The sequence below is a fragment of the Miscanthus floridulus genome, chromosome 16 (genome assembly GCF_019320115.1).
Source record: "Miscanthus floridulus cultivar M001 chromosome 16, ASM1932011v1, whole genome shotgun sequence".
NCBI classification, from domain to species: Eukaryota; Viridiplantae; Streptophyta; class Magnoliopsida; order Poales; family Poaceae; genus Miscanthus; species Miscanthus floridulus.
In genome coordinates, this window is record NC_089595.1 from 78712561 (window position 1) to 78739500 (window position 26940).

Genomic DNA, 26940 nt, shown 5'->3' on the forward strand with positions numbered 1-26940 from the left:
GCTGGAACTTCCAACCCCCGGCCCCTTTGAAAAACTAGCCATTGGGCTCTAGCCTACTATACCGGACACGTCCAGTATGACTAGGACAGTTAACTCTCAAGTCGGTAAGGTGTCGGGACTCCCGACGTTTGTCGGGACTTCCGACAAACCCAAACAAGAGAACAGAGAAGATCATTGCTGTGACCAACCCCATACCAGACACGTTCGGTATGCTCGGCCACAACAGGCAGAGTAAACCCATGTTTCTCTCTCACTCAAACCTCACATAGGTTGGCTTGAGCACTTATGAGTATTTATCTATCAACATGATGCATCCCTCTTAATAGTATGGCATTCCTATTAACTCAAAATCAAATGGAAAACAAATTTAAACCTTTTGAATTGATCTTTTTCAATTGATGTCATTTCTTTCAATCTTCATCAAGTGAGGGTGCCAACATGTCAACTTTGATCTTTTCACTTGAGCATAGCCATCTTGAGCACATGACTTGATTCCATTCATCAAATATAGATAACTCCAAATGCATCAAGTCACTTCCATCAAACAATCCAATAGTGATTTGATCATCCACATTAATATGACCATCATAGCTTGATTAGTACCTCAACTAAATACAAGTACTTCCTTCTTCACCCTAGCTAGGTTCTTCGGCTGCCAAGCCATCGCTTGCCCTTCACCCTTGCTTATTACCTCAAAGCCTTTCCTTGCTATCTTCACCATCTCAATCCATCAAGTCACATCTTGTGTTGAATCAACCATTCATTTATATTGTTGTCTTTTACATTTCTATTTAGCAAGCTTCAAATATGAGACCATTCCATATGCAATCCCTCATGTCTCATTAATTAATTTCTATTGTGCTTGCTTTCACATAGATCATTGAAATCCCACAATAAATAAGCCTTTGCATAAATTTCATTTGTATTGTTGTCTTGTGCTTGAACTAGATTGTTTATACAACAATACATCATTTTGGCTTTATACAATTTCATCAAGTATATGTGAGATAATCAATTTCCTGTTTGACACTTAGCAAACTTGTTAGTTCTTTAATCGTTGTTGTCAATCAATCATCCAAAATCTACTAAAGGGCTATATACACTTTCAATCTCTCCCTTTTTGGTAATTGATGACAACCCGATTAAAGCTTATAAAATGATATAAAAATTTATGCTTTTGGGTTCAATGATTTATGGAAGGCTCCCCCTTAATATGTGCAATATGAATTGAATTCACAAATGACCTCAAATGTCAATTTGCACATACTAAAATACATAGGAGACTCCCCCTAAATCATTGCATCCGTGGGGTGCAAGTGTGTGTGACAAAGTAAAACCGTGATGCATATGGCATGATTTCCTTAAGGCATTCATACCATGCTTTAGGTGCTTGCTTAAGCCCATAGAGTGCCTTTTGGAGTTTGTAGACGTGGTTGGGAAACTTGGGATCTTCAAAGCCTGGTGGTTGCTCAACATAGACTAGTTCTTATATGGGGCATTGAGAAATGCACTCTTCACATCCATTTGATATAGCTTGAAGTTGTGATGAGCGGCATATGCAATAAGCATTTGGATTGCTTCAAGCCTTGCCATAGGTGCATATGTTTATTCAAAGTCCAAGCCCTCAACTTGAGTGAAGCCTTGAGCAACCAATCTTGCCTTGTTCCTTGTCACCATGCCATGTTCATCTTCTTGTTCCGGAAGACCCACTTGGTACAAATAAGTAAAATTGACATAATTTTGCTAAATGAGAGCGAGTTGTAACCCCCTTTTGAAGACTCCCAAGAATATTGTCGATGGGGTAATCCCGTTGCACGGTTTGCCTAAGCCTTGGGTAGATGATGGCTTCATGCTGGTCTACTGGTCCTTCATCATCATCTTCTTCAAAGAAAGGTTGTAGGTTTTGTCCATGGATTGGAGTTGAATCAGCTGCTGCTGTCTGAAGTGGTGCGGCACTACCGCTCTAAGGTGCGGCACTGCCATTGAGCGGCACAACCATGGGTGAGTGCGGCACTGCCACATTAGGTGCGTCAGCAAAGTTTAGTGCAGCAGCAACTTGAGAACCCTCCACCTCTGTAGCCTTGTCTTCCTGTGGTCTTATATCACCAATGGCTAATTTCTTGATTGCTTTACACGGTGGTTTCTCATTACCTACAACACTTGCATCAATTTGCTCTACTTGAGGGCCGTTAGATTCATCAAATGTCACATCTACCGCTATTTCAACTCTTCCGGAGGTTTTATTGAAAACACGATAGGCATGCTCATTTGATCCATAGTTAAGAAGAAAACCTTCATTAACTTTAGGTGCAAACTTGGAGGTTTTGGGTTTCTTGTTAAGTATGAAGCACTTACACCCAAATACTCTAAAATAAGACACCTTTGGCTTGTTACCGGTTAGAAACTCATATGAAGTTTTCTTCAATTTCTTGTGTAGATAGAGACGATTGATGGTATGCCAAGCGGTGTTGATTGCATCACACCAAAAGATATCTAGAGTTTTGTATTCATCTAACATTATTCTTGCCATATCAATGAGAGTCCAATTCTTCCTCTCTACTACACCATTTTGTTGAGGGGTGTATGGAGTTGAGAATTCATGCTTGTTGCCCTCTTCATTAAGAAATTCTTTCACATAGGTGTTTTTGAATTCGGTTCCATTGTCACTATGCACTTTCTTGACTAGAAAGTTAAACTCCCTTTGTGCTCTTCTAATGAAGATTTTCACCTTCTCTTGTACTTGGCTCTTGTCAAACACAAAGAACACCCAAGTGAAACGATTATAATCATCAACAATAACAAGACCATATTTATTACCACCGATGCTAATGTAGGCAATCGGTCCAAAGAGATCCATGTGAATAAGCTCCAATGGTTGCTTGGTGGAGACGATGCTCTTTGGTGGGTGAGGTACAACTACTTGCTTCCTGGCTTGGCAAGCGCTACACACCCTATCTTTCTCAAAATGAACATTTGTTAGTCTAAGGATGTGTTCATCTTTTAGAAGTTTGGCCAAGTTCCTCATCCCAACATGAGATAGTCGGCAATGCCATAGCCAACCCATGCTAGATTTTGCCACTAAACAAGTCTCAAGCTTAGCTTCACTTTTGTTGAAATCAACAAGGTAAAGCTTATTCTTTAGATGACCCGTAAAGACAATAGAGGAATCCTCCCTTCTAGAGACTTCCACACCCTTATCCGTAAAGAGACAATTGTAACCCATCTCACACAATTGTGAAACGGACAACAAATTTTAACTTAGCAAATCAAAATGTAAGACATTTATAATTGAATGCTCAAGGGTTATAGCAACTTTACCGAGCCTAATCACTTCCCCTTTTGAATTGTCTCCAAAGACAATATTTTCATTTGAGTGTGACATCGGGGAATATGATGAAAACATACTCCTTTCTCTGGTCATATGATTTGTACATCCACTATCAAGCACCCAACTTAATCCACTGGAGGAGTATGCCTACAAAATAAGTTTAGTTCCTAGATTTAGGTCCCAAAATATTCTTGGGGCCTTGCATATTAATCACAAGTATCTTAGGAACCCATATGGAAGTATTTAAATAAATGTTGGTCTCCTTGCCAACATACTTAGCAACAACTTCACCACGGTTGTTACTTTTCAACACAAAGCATGATGATAAGCTTTGTCGAGGTGCATGGGCCTTGGGTTGATAAGCATATTTATTTTTGGTGATCCACTTTGATTCCTTTGGCTTTTGAAAAACCTGCTTTTGCTGAAGCACCATCTTCTTGGGCATAGTCTGATCTAGAGCAGGATTGGTGTCCTTCCCTTTCTGGTGGGGCGCGGCACTACCACCCTTCATCGCAGCACTGCCACGGTGCAGCACTGCCACTCTAGGGCACGTCACTGTCGCGAACTATGTAGGCTGAACTGTACCAATCTGCTCCTTCCTTTCAAACTACACACATTCAAAGCCATTCACTATCTTTCTTTCATTGGTTTTGGCTCCTCTAGTGTGCCCGAGCCCATCCTTGATTGAGGGATGCCTTCCATTCTTATATTGGGGTTTCTTTGGCTCATCTACTTTCTTGTTCTTACCTTGAACCTTTGCATCCATGCACCCTTTAGCAATTACCTCATTGAGCCTAGTAATCTCTTTTCTCATGCCTCCATATTAGCAAGGTTAGTGGAATAAACATTTAAGTCAATATTATAACATTTTTCACAACCTTGACTAATGGAAGGAGTAGAGGCATCATTTGCTTTGGGAGGATGTGAGTTGCTATCCCAAAGAATGTTATATTGTTCCTCAAGTTCTTTGTGCTTTCCATCTATGTCACAATACTTTTGCTTGAGGTCAATATTTGCTTTCTTAGTGATAGCATGGACTTCTTGTTCTTTGGACAAAGCCTTGCGCAAGGATTCCACCTCACTTCTCTCCAATGTAAGAGCTTCCTTGCTAGCAATATAGAGATCTTCTTGTTTGATAAGAGTTTTCTCTCTAGATTCTAGCTCGGCTTGAGTGCTCTCTAATTCTTCGATTAGCTTAGTGATGAAGAATTAGGTCTTGCTATCCAAATTTTTAGTTATGTTATCAATTTCTTCATCACTAAAGTAATCACTATCACTACTAGAGATATCACTAGGTGGAGAAGGTTTAGGTTTGGATTTGCTTTTTACCTTCTCACCCTTTGCCATAAGACAAGTGTGAGGGGAGTAGTAGTCATCAATGGACATGTTGTTGAAGAGCTTTGGTGTGGAGGATGGTTGATGAATAGCAACGGTGGCAACCTTCTTGTCCTCCTCACTTGAGCTATCTCTTGTTGAGTCCCATTCATGTCCTATGTGAGCTTCTCCCATGTGCCTTTTGCTTTTCTTGTAGTTGGTGTTGCTCTGTTTCTTACCCTTGTGAAATCTATATTTCTTGATTTCATTGGGACACTTAGCTATGAAGTGTTCGGTGCTCCCACAATTATAACATGTTCTCTTTTTCTTATTGGGAAATCTTCTCTTTGCAAATTTTTAGCCTTGTTTCTTGAGTCCCTTTTGAAACCTCTTGATAAAGAGAGCAACATCATTGAATTCTTCATATTGTTCACCATCACTTTCATCTTCACTTGATGATGATGTTGTCTCTACTTGCTCTTGGACTTGTCTTGATGCTTTAGGCTTGCTTGTTGATGCTTGCTTGTTGGACTTGGACTTGCTAGTAGAGGGTTGCTTGGTTGATTTATTGGCCTTGAGTGCAACATCCTTGATCTTCATGCCATCTAACTTTGCTTGCAACTCACCAAGCTTTCTTCTCTCAAGTGCTTCCTCTCTTTGCATGTCAAATGTCATGATCCTTCCAAGCACATCATTTGGTGTGAAGTGCTCAAACTTTTTCTTGTCTCTAATTACAGTCACTACGATCTCATTTCTAGGTGAGTAAGCTTCCAACATGATTTTGACAACCTTGTGATCATCAAGCACATCACCACCATAGCCTCTAATCTTTCCAACGATCACCATCAATCTTTCAAACATTTCTTGAGCCCCTTCACCATCCAAAATTACAAATTGGTTGAGCTTAGCTATCAACAAATCAATTCTTGCTTTTCTCACTTTGTCAACCCCTTCATGAGTGAGATGCAAAGTATCCCAAATTTGCTTTGCAACCTCAACTCCCATCACTCTATTGTACTCATCACCATCCAAAGCGCTTAGCAACACACTTGTAGCTTGACCGTTGAGGTGAATGTTGCATACTTCGGTTGGTGTAGGATTCTTGGGGTCAACCGGTGGCTCAACACCATCATGGACTATCTCCCAAAAGCCTGGATGAAGACCTACAAGATAAGCTTTCATCAAGTGCTTCCACTTAGCAAAGTTGGTCCCATCAAAACGGGGCAACTTGCCCGTGGGCACATTGATGAAAGATCTCCGATCATGGTTAGACATAGAAGGATAATGAAAGGATACGACTCCATATTTGTTATCGTTGCCCTTCCCCTTGTCATCCTTCTTGTTGGTCTTGGACACTTGATAGGAGACATCATCATCTCCATCTTCGGTACTACTTGATTCAACCTCCACTTGAGAAGGTTGTTCTTTGCTTGCCTTCAACTCCTCTTCCCTCTTCTTCAACTCTCTTTTTAGCCTTCATATTTCTTTTCTTTGTAGCTTTTTGGCTAGCTTTAGGCTCTTTGCTTCATTGGCTACTTCTTCTTTCCTCTTATTTCTTGCTTCGTTTCTAAGTCTTCTAGCTTCTTTTCTTCTTGCTAGTACTCCCACGGACACATCCGTGGGTGGAAGAGAGCTGCTGCTAGCAGTGGCATGCCTGCTGTCCGTATCATGCAGCTCCATGTCATTTGAGTCCATGATTTGCGGTGGCACTACTCTGATCCCTTCTCCTTGCACGGCCATATCTCACGCGGTTAAGTGTCAACGAGGTAACCTACTTTGATACCACTTGTAGGATCTCTGTATGACCTAGAGGGGGATGAATAGGCCTGTCAAAATAAAAACTCAAACACAAATCAAATTTGCCAAGCGACACTACAGCGCTTTACCAGTGGCACTCCAACAAAGTGGCACTGCCGCACCTATAGACAAGAGTAAACCACAATTCGAAATCTAGCTAAGAAAATTTAGATCGAGTAAGTTCCTAAGCCTTCTGTAGGTACTAGCAACCCAGAGGACTAATGGGGACGAGGGTCCCAATGTTCCATCAGGTTCAAGATAAACAACGATTTGTTCACAGAGCGACACACTGATCCGGTTTCAGATCACAAAGACCCGAACCCTGCAACCTTAGCACCACGTCTCCTCTGGTTATCAACCGTGTCACAATCTAGTTGACCTCACCAAGAAGGCTAATCCCTGCTGTGAATCGAAGAACACAAGCAAGAACAAGATAAAAAGCAACTCAATTAAAGTGACAATTACAGATGAATGATTAAGCACTCGAAGTTGGGGTCTTGCAAACTGATAACGGCGACTGTTCAATGATAGATTGATCTAAAACAAAACCCAAACCCTAATGAAGGGGCGGCGGCTGTTTATGAAGACTCTAGGGTCATGCAAGACCCCTGGACACACCCCTAATGGGCCCAAACTCGATACATGGTCCAACGGACCAAAAGACGATGTCGCAGCACCCTGGCAGATTCTGGATGCTGATTTGTTTTGACGATTCCCATTGATTCTAAACAGATTTTGATGTGAAACCATTTGTATTGGCTTCCTTATCAAATTAGCTTTCCATCCATATGTGGATCATTGAAAACGGAATCCGAATGCGTCCTGGGCGACCAGTTTAAGGCAGACTGGTCCTGAAGGCCGAGGCAGACTCGAATTCTTGTTGGACTGGGCCTCTGGCTTGTGTTGGACGTCCTTGCTGGTCATCATCACCTCCTCCACGTCCTCTTAGTCCCTCTTGACCCTCTCCAATATTCCTAAGCAAGATAACATCATTAGGTAGTAGTCTATTCTCAAAAGTATGAAAAGGATCGCTTAAGAACGAGCTCACCTGTAAATTAAGTTGATGCATTTGAGCCCGGGTCATTGGACCTTGCATGACAATTGGAGGATCAGCTGGTACATCCGAAGGAGTGATGTCCTCATCATCCTCCCCCTCTTGAATTGGAGTCGTCCTCGACTCAAGCTCATCTTCTTCTCCCAAATAAGGTTTCAAATCTGCAATGTTAAATGTAGGACTAACCCCAAACTCGGGTGGCAACTCAAGTTTGTATACATTATCATTTATGTTCTCAATAATCTTATAAGGACCAGCTGCTCTTGGCATTAATTTAGACTTACAAAGCTCAAGAAATCTATCTTTTCTTAAATGTAACCAAACCAAATCACCCGGTTCAAGTTTAATCTCTTTTCTACCTTTACTACCAGCAATTCTATACTTTTCATTCATACTTTCAATATTTGCTTTAGTTGTTTCATGCAACTTACGAATAAAATCAGCATGCTCTCTAGCATCACTATGTATTCTCTCAGTGGTTGGTAAAGGCAAAAGATCAATAGGAGCATGGGGGTTAAAACCATACACTACTTGAAAAAGACTTACCTTGGTGGTGGAATGTTCCGCCCTGTTATATGCAAACTCCACATGCGGCAAACACTCTTCCCACATCTTCAAATTGCGCTTCAAAATGGCTCTCAACATGGTGGACAATATTCAATTCACAACCTCAGTTTGCCCATCAGTTTGGGGATGACATGTTGTAGAAAACAGCAGCTTGGTCTCCAATTTATTCCACAACATGCACCAAAAATGACTCAAGAATTTTGCATCGCGATCTGAAACAATAGTAGAAGGCATACCATGCTAGCGAACAATTTCTTGAAAGAAAAGGTCAGCAATATGAACAGCATTGTCGCTCTTATGACAAGGAATAAAATATGCCATCTTAGAAAAACGATCAACCACAACAAAAATACTATCCCTCCCCCTCTTAGTCCTTGGCAATCCCAACACAAAATCCATAGATATATCTGTCTAAGGAGTAGAAGGAACAGGAAGAGGCATATACAAACCATGTGGGTTCAACCGCGACTTAGCTTTTTGACATGTGGCACACCGAGCCACATACCGCTCTACATCTCGCCTCATCTTTGGCCAAAAGAAGTGTGTGGACAGCACCTCCTCCGTCTTCTTGGCACCAAAATGTCCTATCAATCCGCCTCCATGTGCCTCCTGCAACAACAAAAGATGAACGGAACCAACTGGAATGCATAGGCGGTTAGCTCTAAACAAAAACCCATCATTGATCATAAACTTATTCCATGCATGTCCCTCTCTACAATTAAGCAACACATCCTTAAAATCGGGATCAAGCGCATATTGTTCTTTAATGGATTGAAGACCAAAAATCCAGCAATCAAGTTGGGACAGCAATGTATATCTTCTAGACAAAGCATCAACAATCACATTATCCTCCCTTTCTTGTGTTTGATAATATAAGGAAAAGATTCAATAAATTCAACCCATTTAGCATGCCTACAATTGAGATTAGTTTGAGAGCGAAGATACTTAAGTGATTCATGATCAGAATGAATAACAAATTCTTTAGGCCACAAATAATGATGCCACGTCTCTAAAGAACGAACACTTGCATACAATTCTTTATCATACGTGGAATAATTAAGAATAGGACCATGCAATTTTTCACAAAAGTAAGCAATAGGTTTATCATCTTGCACCAAAATACCACCAATGCCAACTCCACTAGCATCGCATTCTAGCTCAAAAGTCTTACCAAAATTTGGAAGTTGCAGCAATGGTGCATGTGTAAGTTTGTCCTTCAAAGTGTCAAAGGACTCCTCATGTGCCTCTCCCCAATAAAACACCACTTCTTTCTTCGTCAACTCATGCAATGGGGCAGCAATGGTGCTGAAATCTTTGACGAAGCGATGGTAGAATCCTGCAAGACCAAGAAAACTCCTCACCTGTGTGACAGTTTGGGGAACCGGCCAGCTCTTTATGGCTTCAATTTTTATCTTGTTCACCTCAATTCCCTATGGAGTTACAACATAGCCAAGAAAAGAAACTCGATCCATGCAAAAGATGCACTTCTCAAGGCTACCAAATAAACGTGCATCACGTAAGGCATTAAAAACAGCACGTAAGTGATCCATATGTTCATCAAAAGACTTGCTATAAATCAATATATCATCAAAGTAAACTACCACAAAATGACCAATAAAAACTCTTAAAACCTCATTCATTAAGCGCATGAAAGTGCTAGGTGCATTTGTCAAACCAAAAGGCATAACTAACCACTCATACAACCCGAATTTGGTTTTAAATACAGTTTTCCATTCATCTCCAAGTTTCATTCTAATCTGGTGGTAGCCACTTCGCAAGTCAATCTTAGTGAAAATTATAGAACCACACAACTCATCAAGCATGTCGTCTAGCCTAGAAATAGGATGACGATACCGAATAGTAATATTATTGATGGCTCTACAATCAACACACATACGCCAACTTCCATCTTTCTTAGGAACCAAAAGTACAGGAACGGCACAAGGACTAAGGCTTTCACATACATACCCGCGGTCCAAAAGGTCTTGGACTTGCCATTGAATTTCCTTAGTCTCCTCAGGATTGGTTCGATATGCAGCTCGGTTGGGCAAAGTCGCTCCCGTAATCAAATCGATTTGATGCTCTATCCCTCTCATAGGTGGCAGCCCCAGGGGTATCTTAGCTGGAAAAATGTTCTCATACTCCTGCAAAAGGTTAGTGATAGCAGGAGGTACCGAGCTAACAATATCATCAAGTGAAAACATAGCTCGTTTGCATACCAAAGTATAGCAAATATCATCATCAGAAATTTCAGCAAAGTCACATTTTGTTGCAAGCATAACACCACCCTTCAATTTAATCCCCTCAGCCTTAGAAATAGATGTAGACTTATCCTTTTTAGGTAGGAAAATAGAATTAGCAACTTGCTAATTTTCAGATTGAACATCATTCAAACTAGCAACACGTTCTCTATCAGCTTGTACAATTTGAGCAGGGGTCAAAGGTACCAAAGTAATTTTCTTTCCTTTATGCACAAAAGTGTATTTATTACTTCTACCATGGTGTGTAGCATCATTATCATGTTCCCAAGGATGACCCAATAAGAGTGAACAAGCTTGCATAGGTACCACATCACAATCAACAGAATCAGCATAAGAACCAATGGAAAATGAAACTCTGCAAGTTTGTGTTACCTTTGCTTTACCAGAATCATTTAGCCACTGAATATGATATGGACGTGGATGTGGGCGTGTGGTCAAGCCAAGCTGCTTGACCAAATTAGAACTCACCAAATTGTTACAGCTACCTCCATCAATAATGACACGTGCTCGACGGTCGCTGACGATGAAGAAAATCTAGAACAAGTTATGGCGTTGTAGCTTCTCAGGTTGCTGGACTTGGGAGCTGAGCACCCGCTGTACAATGATGCTCCTATAGGATGCCATGGCCTCGTCACCAAGGACTTCGCCATCCTCCTCCTCTGCATCTTGGTCTTCTTCATCCTCAATGTCAGAGGTGCTGATGTAACCATCTTTTATAGCAATATATGCCTGCTGACTTGGGTAGTCCCTCTGCACATGCCCAATGCCATGGCAGCGGTGGCACTGAATACCCGAAGTGCGTCCCATCGATGCAATGGATGAGGAACTCTTGGTAGGCACCTACAAAAAATTTTTACCTGAATCTGAAGTTCGTGCGGGAGGTGCCTTAGGTGTAGTAGAAACTCCAGAGGCTGTTGGTCGCTTGCTCACTGGTGGAGGCGTCCAAAAAGTGGTTGGCTTGGTCAGCCCCGAAGATGGTGCCAAGCGTGGTGTGTAGGTGCTGGTGCTGACCGTGCTCTTGCCCTGCTGTTCACGCCCCTGCAATTCCTTTTTTGCAAGCATAGCAAACTGAAACAACTGGTTGACAGTGTTAAATTCTTTATAATCAACAATGTCCTGAATCTCACGCCTCAAACCCGAATAAAAACTAGCATCTTTGTTTCTCTCCACAACACTACAGCGCATCAATCCCTTTTGGAGCTCACCATAGTAATCCTGTATAGATTTATCTCCTTGTTCTAAACGCATCAATTTCTTACGCAAGTCTCTATGATAAGGAGGAACAAAACGATCATGCATAGCTACCTTAAGTTCTTCCCACGTACCAGGTAAAGCATCCTGTGCAGCTAGCCCATTCCACCAAATAATGGCAAAATCCTTAAACTCACTAGTAACTTGTCTAACTCTATGCTGCTCAGGTATAAGGTGGGCACTAAACTTTTGTTCTACCATCATCTCCCAATCAAGATATCTCTCAGCATCATAATGACCCAAAAAAGATGGTATTGTGAACTTAATTTTAGCATAAGGATCATTGGGCACACGGTGATTATTACCTTGACAGTGGTGGTGGTGGACACCACCCATACCTGTCGTGTTGCGGCGAAGACGTTGTCGTAATCTCTCTTGTCGGACAGCTGCTCGACCTATGTTTCCAGCGGCATCATGCACCATGTCTTGACCATCGGTGTTGCTGCCAGAAACGTCGTTGTTGCCCGCCACAAAGGTTTCCAACTCAGTAACCTTGTCGGTTAGCGTGGAAATTCGCTTGTCCAATCTCTCTATGCTATTGCCAATGTTGAGTTCAATGAGTGCGTTAGTGACGGCCTTCCTGACAGCCTCATTCATCCTTTTCTGGGCATCCTCTACAATAGCTTGTAGTTGCTCTTGGCTGAAACACTCGTTGAAACCCTTAGGATTGTTATCTTCAGTCTGATCACCTCCTGCCATTGTAAACACAAAAACATGAACAAACGGTGAAAGTTATCCCTACCAAATGACTACGTAGTTGTAGTGGTGTCACTTTTCACAGCAAGTGAAAGCGTCTTACCAAACTCTTACCAAGTTCTTACCAACGCAAGCAGTGGGCGGTACAACCGGCGGTTGGTTCGTGATACCTGTGAGGTAGTGGTACTGAGATTGCAAGGCCCTTTGTCTGTACTGATCTGAAGAATTTGTAGAGCTTGGAAGGCAAACAAAGAGTAATATGTATATCTGGCACATAAGTTAGTAATAGAAAGTAATGCTGAATTATAGTCCAAAGTACTTGTTCTCGTTGCTGGTCTAAAGTGTTGTAAGTACTAGGTTGTGACAAAAGTATGGTGGATAGCAAGGTGATAGGTATGAGAAAAACAAGTATGGTGGATGGAAACAGTAACATAAACAAGGAACCAGATAGCACACACAAACACAAACTCACTTTGGGCTTCTCTATGTGCTCCTCTAGATATTGTTCCTCTTTTTTTTTTTAGGCTGTCGTTGTTTTTTTTGGGAAATTTTGACTTTTTTATTTTATTTTTTTGATATTTTTCCTTTACTTAGGAGCACAAAAGAAGTAACCATAGAAAATATGAGCTCAAACAAGTGTAAGACGTGGCCTGTGGAATTTTTAAAAAAATAGATGAAAATCGACAAAAACCTTGTGACCACGAAAAGAGGATCTTGTGACCACTTTTTGACTAATCTAAAATTTTTGAACCCCACAAATGCGAGGGATGGATGGATCCAAAATTTTTTTCTAATCGATTTGCATATATGGAACGTCGAAAATGGAGTCCGTATGCGAAAACTGGACCAGTTTTAAGAATTGGCTCCGAATTAGAGGATAAAACGGGAACAATGTATGCAAAATTGGTCACAACAGCCAAGATTTGATGGAAACAATGGGGAAAAACACACGAACTAGACTCTAACACGACCTAACCAGCAACAAGACCTCGACCAGGACACAAACTCAACACGACGGACTCTGAAACTGAAATATGCAAAGGCTATGGCGCGGAAGGTTGTAGGATAGGAAAAACGAGTATGGCACTGGACTATGGGACGAATATGAAACACTCAAACTAGGAAATAAAAGTGAACCTGATGGTATACCTTAGCTCTGATTAGCACTTAATGGGGACGAGGGTCCCGATCTTCCGTCAGGTTCAAGATAAACAACGATTTGTTCGGAGAGTGACACACCGATCCGGTTTTAGATCACAAAGACCCAAACCCTACAACCTTAGCACCATGTCTCCTCTAGTTATCAACCGTATCACAATCCGGTTGACCTCGCCAAGAAGGCTAATCCCTGTTGCAAATCGAAGAACACAAGCAAGAACAAGATAAAAAGCAACTCAATTAAAGTGGTAATTGTAGATAAATGATTAAGCACTCGAAGTTGGGGTCTTGCAAACCGATAACGGCGACTGTTCAATAATAGATTGATCTAAAACAAAACCCAAACCCTAATGGAGGGGCGGCGGCTGTTTATGAAGACTCTAGGGTCGTGCAAGACCCCTGGACCGCCCCTAATGGGCCCAAACTCGATACATGGTCCAACGGACCAAAAGACGGTGTCACAGCACCTTGGTAGATTCTGGATGCTGACTTGTTTCGATGATTCCTATTGATTCTGAATAGCTTTTGATGTGAAACCACTTGGATTGGCTTCCTTATCAAATTAGCTTTCCATCTATATGTGGATCATCAAAAATGGAGTCCGGATGCGTCCTGGGCGACCAGTTTAAGACAGACTGGTCCTGGAGGCCGAGGCAGACTCGAATTCTTGTTGGACTGGGCCTCCGGCTTATGTTAGATGTCCTTGCTGGTCATCATCACCTCCTCCATGTCCTCTTAGTCCCTCTTGACCCTCTCCAATGTTCCTAAGCAAGATAACATCATTAGGTAGTAGTCTATTCTCAAAAGTATGAAAAGGATCGCTTAAGAACGAGCTCACCTCTAAATTGAGTTGACGCATTCGAGCCTGGGTCATTGGACCTTGCATGACGGTTGGAGGATCAGCTGGTATATCTGAAGGAGTGATGTCCTCATCAAGGACCAACTAGAAGAGGTAGCACCACCACTAATTTGTAGATCGAGAGCAAACCCTAGAAATACCTCATGCACAAATATGACATGTAAATAAGCACAAGTGACATGAGGATTTATCCCGTGGTTCAACTCGCTACCAAGGCTTGTCTACCTCCACATTGTTGAGGTTAGCCACAAAGGCTCAGGCTTTGCAACCCTACCTCGTTCTCAAGTCAAGAGAGCTAACTCTTTTGATGAGGAGAGTTTCACTAGATGATTGGGGTGATTACAAACCTCCTGGGGCTACCACATGAGTTGGCAAGCTCCACGGGTGACGCTCTAGCTGGCTAGGAGCAAAGCTCCAAGAGTAACAAATGCAATCCACCGGCTTAAACATGAACCAAGTGCTCTTGGAGTTGAAGAACAAGTGGATCTGCTCTCTAATCAAGTTTGGAGCCTTTTTCTCTCATGGATTTGATGGGAAATCACAAGGGAAGCCTTGAGAGGTTGAGAGCACCAATGGAGAAGAGAGAGAGGGTGTTCCTGAGCTCTTAGCATCAGTCTGAGGGTTGGGAGAAAGGTGATCGCTGTGGGAGAGAGGAGGAGGTATAAATACTCCACTCCAATGGTCAGTTAAGTCGCGGCAGTGCTACGGCTCAACTACGGCAGTGCCGCTCTCCCTGTGTGGCAGTGCCACACCAGCCAGAAATAGCAAAGGATAGGAAATGAAGAATATGCTACTTTGGCTGAGACTTTGAGGATGCATTTTGTAGAGATATGAGCACTTAGTTTCACATTCAAGCTTGTGTATTGTATCCCCCTTTATAGTGCGGCTTTTCCTATACTCAATATCAAAATATGAAATGAAATAAATGCCTTTGAGTTCCATGCCATCATCTTTTATAATTGGGGGATTCACCATTACATGAACCATCCTCTTGTGTGTATTTTCTGCTTGTCATCTCGATAAATCTCATTAGCTCTCTAGTTGCGTGGTCATTATCACCAAAACCCACAATTAGAGCTTGATTGCACTTATAGTACCCTTTGCCGTTGTTCACCTTGGAGTCACTGCCCATGACCTCATCACCAAGCACCATGGTGCAGAAGCCTTGGGTGGTGTCGGCGATGAAGCAAAGCCTGTTCAGCTTATCCTCAACCCTCCTCTCGGACTCGTCGTTGCTGGACGAGGAAGAAGACGTGTGGTTGGAGCCAGAGTCATGGTCAAGGTCGCTGAGAGTGGCAAGGATGGCACGCTACTTCATCTTGGCCTTCTGGTAGTACTTCTTGAGCGCGTCCTTATTGAACCTCCCCTTGGACTTGTGCTTGCCAGAGGTGTACTCGTGCTTGCCATTGCGTCGACCGGAGTGGTACTCGTGCTTGCCGCCCTCAAGCTTGTCCTTCTTCTTGGGGCCATTGGCGATGAAGTGGTCAGGGTCACCGCAGTTGTAGCAACCCTCCTTGCCTCTGCCACACCACCAGTTCAAGCGGTTGTTGTGAAACCGCGCAAACCGACTGGCCACAAGTGCCAACTCCTCGTCCCCAAGTGACTCAACATGCTCCTATGAAATAGACAACAAAGAGGACAAAGCAAACAAAGCAGGTGATGGGTTAGCTGAGGAAGAACCACTACTTGACACAAGAGCCATTGGCTGGGTAGATGGATTTTCAACTTTGGCCCTTGTCTGCTTGTCAATCTCGGTGGACATGAGCTTGCTAAATAGCTCATCCACCGTCAAGGTCTCATAGTTGGGAGACTCGATGATAGCTTAGACCTTGACCTCCCAAACCCTCTGATCTAGGGCGTGTAGCAACTTCAGAGCCCTCTCATGATCGTCATAGGGTAGCTACGCTCTGTTGGCACGCATCTTGTTCACAATCGCCTGGAAGCGAGAGAGCATGGAATCTACGGACTCTCTAGGCAACTGAGCAAAGTTTTTATACTCTCTCTTGTACGTCTTGTAGAGTTTGGTTTTGACATGAGAGGTACCCTCATGAAAGCGCTCAAGGGTCTGCCAGATCTCATGAGCCGTAGCAAGATGAGAGACACGATCGAACACAGAAATCGATAGGCACGCAAACAGTGCATTACGAGCCTTGCTATTCGTGTTGTGCTGGTCAATCTGCTCCTGACCGATACGGGCAGTAAGGACAACATAATCTAGATCTTCGTAGATCTCCCAAACTCATGAGCCAATTCTCTAGAGGTATGCAGACATGCGGACCTTCCAATACGGGTAGTTCGACCCATCGAAGAAAGGTGGTTTGCCTAAACCATGCTCCATGTCGCCTTCGTGGATCTAGAACTGGTTAAGGTGGAGAAGATCCTTAACCTGCTCTGATACCAATTGAAGGACCAAAACAGACAACTAGAGGGGGGTGAATGGGAGCCTTAAATTTTTTTTTCTAGAAATATTCGGCCGCTATCCCAAATTCAAACCCCAAAAGCAAACGCACGTGAGAGAAGATCTTGAGCCTATGAGAGAGGTTGGGTGTACCTAGTACTGACCAAAGATACACAGCGAGAGCCAACACACCGCGCGGATTAGGGTGTGGTGCGACACCACACCACGCCGTACTCGCCACAGCAGAACAACATAGTGGAGCGGCGGAACCAGACGGTGGTCAGCATGGCTCAATCCATGATGAAGGCCAAGAGCATGCCAGCAAGGTTTTGGGGTGAGGCGGTGACCACGGCGGTGTTCATCCTCAACTGCACGCCCACAAAAGCCCTGAAGGGTGTGATGCCATTCCAAGCTTGGTATAGGCGCAAGCCGGGCGTGTCCTTCCTCAGGACGTTCGGTTGCATCGGCCACGTCAAGAAGACAAAGTCAGTCCTCACCAAGCTGGAGGATAGGAGCACACCAATGGTGCTCCTGGGCTACAAAGAGGGTACCAAGGCATACCAACTCTACGACCCATGCGGAGGCAAGGTTGTTGTCTCATGCAACATCATGTTTGATGAGAAGGCGGCCTGGGACTGGGACAGTCCAGGCATGGGGGAAGCTGGCGGCTTCACCAACACCTTCGTTGTTGAGTATTTGGTCATCCACGGTGATGGAGATGCTGGAGAGGTGGTACCGACCACTCTAGCAGCAGAGTCGAGCACTCCTAGGGTGGTGCCAAGCACTCCGGGAGGGGTGCTGAGTACTCCAGGAGTGGTGCCGAATGGTCCTGTAGTGGTGTCGACCACTCCAGGACAGGTGCCGAGCGCTCCTAGAGCTAAGCCAAGCGATCTTGTAGTGATGCCGACCACTCAAAGACTGGTGCCGAGCACTCCTGTAGTGGTGCCGACCACTCTAGGAGTGGTGATGGGCGGTCCAGGAGCAGTGGCGAGCACTGTAGCTAGGGTGCCGAGCACTCCAGGAGCTATGCTGACCACTCCGGTGGAACAGGGGACTCCATCGACGTCGATCGAGTTCGCTTCACCTCCAAGCGACATCACTGAGTTCGTGGATGCTTTCCACGACGAGGAGGAGGTGCAGTTCCGTAGGCTGGACGACATCATCGGTAACACAGGGTCCATAGGCCTAGCGGGTCGGCTGCTCGATGACCCAGAGCTGCTTCTCATCAGTGCTGAGGAGCCACCCACGCTCGCGCTAGCCGAGCACGACGCCAACTGGCGACGGGCGATGCTGGAGGAGATGAAGGCGATCGAGAAAAACGAGACTTGGGAGCTCATCGATTCGCCTCCAGGATGCCATCCAATCGGCCTGAAGTGGGTGTACAAGGTCAAATGGGATGAGCACGACGCCACTGTCAAGCATAAGGCGCGCCTCATCGCCCACGGCTTTGTCCAGCGCAAGGGCATCAACTTAGAGGAAGTCTTTGTGCCGATAGTGCGCATGGAGTCCGTTCGACTGCTGCTGGCTCTGGCAGCAGCGAAGGACTGGCGCGTCCATCACCTGGACGTCAAATTAGCCTTAATCAACGGCGAGCTGGCGGAGACGGTCTATGTCAGGAAAGCTCCGGGTTTCACCGTCAAGGGAGCGGAGCACAAGGTGCTTCGACTGAGCAAGACGCTCAACGAGCTGCGGCAAGCCCTGCGAGCATGGAACGCCAAGCTTGATGCCACGCTGGGCGCGCTTGGGTTCACGCATTGCGCAACAGAGCACGCGCTCTACACGTGACGACGGGGAAGGAGGAGCTCATCGTCGGTGTGTATGTGGACGACTTGATCGTTACTGGTGTGCGTGCGGAGGACATCGACAACTTTAAGCGTGAGATGGCGGCTCATTTTCGGATAAGCGATCTCGGCATGCTCTCCTACTACCTTGGCATCGAGGTGAAGCAGGGGAAGGAGGCGCTCACGCTCGGTCGGGGCGCGTACGAGTCGAGGCTGTTGGAGCGGAGCGGTATGGCTAACTGTAAGCCATGCACGACTCCATTGGAGGAGCGACTGAAGCTGACGAAGGCCAGCACCGCGGTGAATGTAGATGCAACACTCTACCGGAGCATCGTCGGCGGGCTGCGCTACCTAGTCCACATGAGGCCGGACATTACGTTCGCCGTGGGCTACGTCAGCCGCTTCATAGAGGATCCCCGAGAGGATCACTGGGCTATGGTGAAGTGGCTGCTGCGCTACGCCAAGGGGACGGTGGATTAGGTGATCGTCTTCCTCAAGACCGGTGGAAGTGGTCTATGGCTCACTGTCTTCAGCGATGCAGACATGGCGGGCGACGTTGACGGTCGGTGGAGCACCTCCGGCGTGCTCGTCTTCCTGGGGTCGGCCCCAATTTCATGGCTATCACTGAAGCATAAGGTGGTGGCGCTGTCCACGTGCAAGGCAGAGTACGTGGCGGCGGCCACAACGGCGTGCCAAGCTGTTTGGCTGCGCCGGCTGGTGGGTGAGCTGATCGGCTGGGAAGCTCACCCACCAACGCTGATGGTGGACAACCAGCCCGCCATCGCCCTCGCGAAGAATCTGGCCCTTCACGACCGGAGCAAGCACATCGACATCTAGTTCCACTTCCTCAAGGACTGCGTCGATGGAGGGCAAATCGTCATCGAGTTCGTCGAAACTGGTCGGCAACTCGTGGACGTCCTCACCAAGCCACTCGGCCGTCTTCGGTTCTCGGAGCTGAAGAAAATGATCGGCATGGTAGAGGTATCTACATCGGGTTAGCAGTAGGATTAGGGAAAGAATTGTAAAGTAATATGCTGCTACCCCTGTACCCGCAACAGGGGCAGACGCCGAAAGGCACCCCTGCTGTACTGTAGCCACAGTAGGAGCAGGCGTCAAAGGCAGTCCTGCTGTCACATCTAGTCACTGTAGCAGCATGACAGTCTGACATGTCTGTGTACTAGGATTAGATGGGTAGTGTTGTATATATCGCTTCCTATGGCAACTCAGTAAAGAGAGCGAGTTTAGTTTGCCATCTCCATGCTGAGTTCCGGCCAACGCTGGTGCTTGCGCTGTGTGTTCTATTCTCACTCCCTCTTCCGCCTTTAGCCTAGTGTGTATGCAAGAGCGCCGGTGAGCGAACTGCTCACCCGGACGAGAGATCTCGGGCTATCAGAAATGTCGCTCGACAAAGCTAGCAAGAATTAAAAAGCAGCCGCATGATACAGATCGGACGGTGGAAGTTGTTGATTGAATAAACCCTTATTTTCAGGCGGTTTGGCATAGCATCTTGAAAAATGGAAAGCTAAAAATCCGTAACTAGTTGCACCAGCCGCTACTTGCATTTGAATTGAAATCCGGAAACAGGCTTGTTCAAACTGATGATGGGGTAACTCAGACGGGTGAATACTGCGATGCAAAAATGAGTTGGAGTTGTGCTCCACCCCCGACATGCGAAAAATATAAAAATAGATGATATGGAATTATTTTTGCGAAATGATATGGAGTTTTTTCTTTTCCGAAATGATATGAATTTTTTTCAATTATAAGGAACAGAAAAGAAGGGAAGAAAGAACCAGAAAAGGTGAAGAAAGAGGGAAAACGAAAAAAAAGGGCATTGGGCCTAGATGAGCTGGTTCAAAGCCCATCAGTTTTTTTTTGCGCTGTATAGCTGACTTGTGGACCCGCAGACAGCTCCGCGCCGCACTCTTCAACCGTTCTCTCTTCCGCGCGCTCAAGCCCCGCCGACGAAATCCCCTCCCTCCCGCTCGCCTCTTTTCGTAAATTGCTCGCCGAGTCCCCGATACCACCGCTCCGCCGACCTCCTGCTCCGTCGAGGACAGCCCACGGCGACCGATGTAGCTGTGCAGCTGCGCCTCCGTCGGCCTCCGCGTGCTCGGCCCTCACTTCACGCCGCCGACCTCCTGCTCCGTCGAGGCCCTCACTTCGCGCCTCCCTCGGCCTCCGCGTGCTCGGCCCTCACTTCGCGCCGCCGACCTCCTGCTCCTTCGAGGAGATACTGCGGCCCACGGCGACCGGTGTAGCTGCGCCTCCGTCGGCCTCCGCGTGCTCGGCCCTCACTTCGCGCCGCCGACCTCCTGCTCCGTCGAGGCCCTCACTTCGCCGAGGTATGGCCAATTGCACGCCTAGCACTTCCCAATCCCAGCGGTGGTTATCGCACCTTAGCTGTAGAGTCCCTGGAGTCGCGGACGCAACTCAGCTGTAGAATCCGCAGTTATAGGCGGAGATTCTAGGTTTCTGATAGTTATAGTTTCGTGCTGTGGTCATATGTCCCAGTTTTGTGCTGTGTTCATGCATCTCCTACTAACTGATTGCTGTTGCTGTGCTCGTGTAAGGTCCTTACGTTCTCTCAGATTCCAACTTCTTTCACCATTTGTTTATATTTTCTCCCCCTATTGTTGATTGGACTTTTTGTTTCCTCTTGTAGCCATTTAGTCGATTCAACCGAAATAGTTGAACATGTGTGACTCATTAATTGGTGTTATTTTGCTTGTGCACAGACCCTGTTGTCAGTACTTGTAAGCTCCCTCAGATTCGAACTGTGTATTGCAGTCAGAACTTCGTGTGCCCAACCATTCCTGTAAGCTCTCTCAGACTCCAACTGCTTTGATTTTATCATTTGATAATATTTTCGTCCCCCTATTGTTGATTGGACCTTTTGTTTCCTCTTGTAGCCATTTAGTTGATTCAACTGAAATAGTTGAACATGTGGGTCTCATTAATTGGTGTTATTTGCTTGTGCAGAGATCCTGTACATCTACTTCCATCAGACTTTATCTATACTGATGTTATGTTATTTGCTTGTGCAGAGATCCTATACATTACTTCTATCAGACTTCATCTCTACTATTGTTGCCGACTTGAGGGAATACTCTCCTTGCATCACCAGTGAGTTCTCTCAGATTCTAATTGCTTTGATGTTATGGTTTGATCATGTTTTTATGTTCCTGTGTATTACTTTGTTTCCTCTCGTAACCATTTAGTCAATTCGACCGAATTAGTAGAATATTTGTGTTTACTTAATTGGTATTGCGCATGTGCATATGTTCTGTTCCCCTATTTCTTGTAGATCACCCTGTGTTCCTACCCATTGAGTTCTCTGAGATTCCGCATTGTGGTTTGTCTCAAATTCCAAGTTCCATTTGTATAAGCATGAATATTTTTCATTCAACAATTGTTCTAGCTACATTTTATCCGTTTCCTTGCATATCTATTTAGTCAGTTCTACGGAATTATGAGAACATTAATTAACTGTTTTGGCTGCATCTCTGCAATATGCATATATGCTTCAAGGGTCTCCTTCCACCTCTGTTGCTTAAGTTGTCAACGCATATAGGATTACCCTTTATGCCAACCCTGTCAGTTTTCACTGACTGCGCATTCATATAGATATTGTGCCCCTTTTTTTAATGTGTAGAAGCAATACGAAAATTATAATGAGTCTTAAAGACTTAAACAATCCATATTGAGGCTGCCTGTAGGAAGATATGAATTAGACACCCAAAGGAAAGATATAACCAAGTCTTAGCTCACTTTGAGTGAAAAAGGAGTGGCAATGGGGTAATGGTATCAGACAATATTGTACTTTCCATTCTAGATAGTCAGGTTCAGGCACTGGATAAGATCCCTGAAAAAAAATCGTATATGTGGATTTTTTAACCTTTATAACAAATTTGTTTAAATTTGTTCTTGTTTTCTCATTGGCATTTTCTGTATAATAACTATCAAACATGCTCTTATTACAATGGTTTAGGCTGTCGGCTTGGGTTCAAATGGATATGCATCATCTTTTTGTTTGCAAGGAAGAGTCGAGCCTGAAGGGACCGTGACGCCTAAGAGGGGGGGGGGGGGTTGTTTTGAATTAGGCAACTTAAAATTCTAACTCTAAATTATGGCATCTTTTTCTAACCCTAGCAGAACCTATGCAATAGATAAACTATCTAGATGTGCAACTATGGTTTTGCTAGTGTGTTGCTATCTCTACCGCAAATGTAGTAAAGTAATCAATGTAAATGCGGAAGCTAAAGAGCAAGGTAGAGATATGCAAACTCCCGTCGACGACTCCAGTATTTTTACCGAGGTATCGAGAAGCGCACAAGCTTTTCCCTAGTCCTCGTTGGAGCCATCGCAAGGGCCAAGCTCCCGGTCGGGTAACTCCGTGGATAGCCTCGGGCCTTCCCCACGCGCAAGTGGGTCTCCGACGTGCCTTCCGGCAAGCCTCTCCTGAATGCTCCCTGCCGTCTTCACTATCAAGCTTCCGGCCGAAACGCCGCAGGCCTTGTTCCCTCCATTACACGGTGGCGGCCACACCACAGACGCGGTTGGTGTGATCTCGCAAGACTTCAAACCCCTCCGATATACAACACTTGTGCTCGCAAGCACGGGGTAGCAAGAGGTATGTAAACCTCACTAAACACTAGGCCTAAATCTAGAGCAAGCACATAAGCGGTGGTCTAATCAACCTAAGCACTTCGCAAAGCACCTACGCTAATCACCTAATAAAACACTAAGCACTATGCAAGTGTAGATCACTAAAATAATGTATCAACACCCTTGGTATGTTTCCTCAGCTTCGCTTTTCTCAAATGGCTGGTTGGGGGTTGTATTTATAAGCCCCACTGAGAAAGTAGCTGTTGGGGTCAAACTCCCGCGAAACTGCTACTGACCGGACGGTCGTCCCGATCGTTGAGCCAGCAATATACTGATCGGACGCTGGCCAGCGTCCGGTCGCCTGCCACCGGACGCGTCCGGTCGCAGATTTGCCGCTCTGGAACCTCTCTGTACTCGATCGGACGCTACTTCCCTGCGTCCGGTCGGTTTCACCGCCCGCATCCGGTCGTCCTGACTGCAGTTCGCCGCCTACGTCCGGTCGTCCCGACTGCAGAGCCACCGGTCCTGCGTCCGGTTGTCTCGACTGCCGAGCCACCGGTCCAGCGTCCGGTCGTCCCGACTGCCGAGCCACCAGCGTCCGGTCCAGCATCCAGTCGCCTCTGCGAGCTCGTTTCTTCGTGATCTTGCGTACGGTTTGGTTCTAATCTTCATACTTGGACTTTGCTTGATCTCTTGGGTCTTCTCTTGTGCTCCTAAGGTCTTGCTTGAGGTGTTGATCATCGGATGATCACGTCGCCTTCGTCCAATTTACGTCTTGCACCCTATTGAACTACAAAACAAACACTTGCAAATTCCTTAGTCCAATTTGGTTGTGTTGGTCATCAAACACCAAAATCCAAAGTAAATGGGCCTAGGGTCCATTTTCCTTACAATCTCCCCCTTTTTGGTGATTGATGACAACACGACCAAAGCAAGCAAATAATAAAATTTTTGAAATTAGAAAACTACCTACTTGCTAGGATGCAATGCAAAGGGCAAGGTTATATGATACTAATTGACAGATACCAATTAAAACTTTACTTAAAAGCTTGTTTTGCTCTTGCAAATGTCCCCATGTGATATTATGTATTACTACAAATTTTACCATTACTTAGACTAATCCATAATCTACTTTCCTCCCTTTCTCGGACCATTACCACTTGTAGACATCAACTTGATGCTTGCCTTTGGTCCTTCAAATTCTCCCCCTTTAGCATCAAACACCGAAAAGGAAGACATTAGTAGCACAAGGGAGGGTCAAATTTCATGATCCTTTGTATATAGAGTGAAATGGATCACAAATATTGACTCTCACATTATATAGACGAAGCTCCCCCTAAATATATGCATACATATGGTAGAAAGCAAAGCATATGCATAATTAGCAATTTATTGTACAAGAGAGTTTAATCTATATAATGCATAGAGAAAGCATATAAATATGAAATGAAATCAACATGATGATGCCAATTGAAGAATGATGCTTAACTCCGGGGACTCCAATTTCCTTACAATGAGACTACTACACATGTGATAGGTTTGAAAAATTGATACCATTTGAAAAAGGGTTAGTCCCAAAGCATCCAAGTTGTAGAATTACTCCCCCTAAATATGTGCACACAAATGTGGAACACTTTGTAGGAATCATGCACAATGATTTTAGAATCAAAATACCACTTGAAAGATGACATCTCATGAATGTGAGAATCATTTTCAAAAATGATATTCGGGAGAGATTATCTATAATTTAAACTTTGGCACATATTAGATAAACAGAAGTAGGTCAAGCTATGTGCCGTGCTCCTAAACAATTTTAAACCATGTAGGTTTGCTCCAAGGGTTGATAATGAAACCGAGCAAGCCTACCATATGATATACCTATTGAATGCATAACAAAAGATTTAAGCATGTAAATGCAAACATAGGCAAGAAAGATAACTAGATGCTTTAAGAGTATATCAATTGAAAAACAATACCAATTAAAATAAATACTAATTGAAAGTAGTGACATCTAGTTACCTAACATGGGAAGGAGAATTTGGGTCCATAGTATTCACTAACCTACTTGGCAATGACTTTGTCCATCATGATGCACCCCATGAAATGCACCCAAACTTTGCCAAGTCTCTAAATTCCCCGAAGTCCGACGGACTTCTCACTTCCCTTTCGGGATCCAAACCTTCTTGGTGCTCTTCATGTTTGAAATAATTTCCTTTGGCACCCAAAATCGTTTGACCCTATTGTTGGCTTGCTTGTTCACCTTGATGGCCACTACCTTGTCATTTTTCTTCTTCTTCAAGAGATAAGGTGTGGAGGCCTTCTTGTCCACCTTGTTGGTGTAGGTGTTGGAGAGCTTGCTTGTTTGCTTTTTCTCTTTCTTCTTTGCTCCTCCCCTATTCTTCACCTTGCACTCATAGGACTTGTGACCTTCCTTGTGGCACACGTAACAAACCACGGTTTGTCCTTCATCAAGCTTCTTCACTCTCTTGATGGTGTTATCTTGATAAAGTTGGGTTTGCTTTGCCTTGCCTTTCACTTGAGTCAAGTCCTTGGTGAGGCGGGCTACTTCTTGCTTGAGTTGCTCATTCTCCTTTGCAACCTCTTGTGTGCATGTATCTACAACAACTTTCTCAACACAAACTTGGTTGCATAAATGTGAGTCTAAACATAAATCATTGCAAGAAGTAGAGGCGTCCTTTTTAGACATGTTAAAGATAAAACTTTTCTTTTTGGATGCCTTGGTGGGGGTTGTGCTAACGGCTTCAAGATTAGCAACTTTATTAGTTAGCTCATCAGAATGTTTGCACATGGATTCTATTTTAGCAAGCAAACTATTATATGCTTCTTGTGAGCTAGCTAACTTTTCTTTTTAATTTTTCATTTTTCTTTACAAGTTGCTCATCATTGATTGTGCATGCATTTGTTGTTGCACTAGCCTCAAGTTTCTCAATTTTAGTAGATAGTTCGACATTGAGATTAGCAAAGTTCTCATATTGTTCAAGCAAGGTTTTGTATGCTTTTTGCGAACTATCTAGCTTTTCTTTTAAACTCTTGAGCTTCTTTTGTTGACTAATGCAAGCTTTAGCATAATTAAGATTTTCTTGCACAAGTTCATGATAAGAGGGCATATCATCATCACTATCACTCTCACTAGAGGAAGAGCTTTTGTTACCTCATGCCATAAGGCACACACGAGAAGAGCTTGATGATGATTGCTTGCGGCCTCGCCTCTTGTGATGGGGTTCTTCTTCACTTGAAGAATCATCCTATGGTCTTATTGATGTGAGGGCTTGGTTCTTGCATACCTTCTTCTTTGTCTTGGGTGTGGGCTTGTTTGGACAAACTTCCACAAAGTGCTCAACTCACCGCATTCATAGCATCCTCTCTTTCTTTACTCATTTCTTTGATTTATGAAAATGGCATCTTGAATTTGGATGGGCACACCCTTGACATTGAGCCTTTGGATCATCTTCTCCACCTTGTTGATCACTTTGATTGATTCTTCATCAAGATCGGAGGTGGATGAGGAAGATTGATCATCACTTGAATCATCATCATCATCATCATCATCATCATCATCGTCCTCATCTTCTTCTTCATCTTCACTTGAGGAACTTGAGCTTGAGCTTGTCTCAACTTGCTTGCCCTTCATCTTCTTTTTCTCGCTACAAGCGAGAGCTTTGCCTTTGCTTGATGAAGAAGCTTCTTCTTGACCCATCTTACGTGACATTTCAAATGCCACTAACTTGCCAATGGCTATGCCCGGGGTCATGTTGCTCAAGTCCTCCATGTTGTGAAGGATGGTGATGATGCTTGCATATTTCTTTTGTGGTAGCATGGAGATGATCTTTCTCACGATGTCCGCATC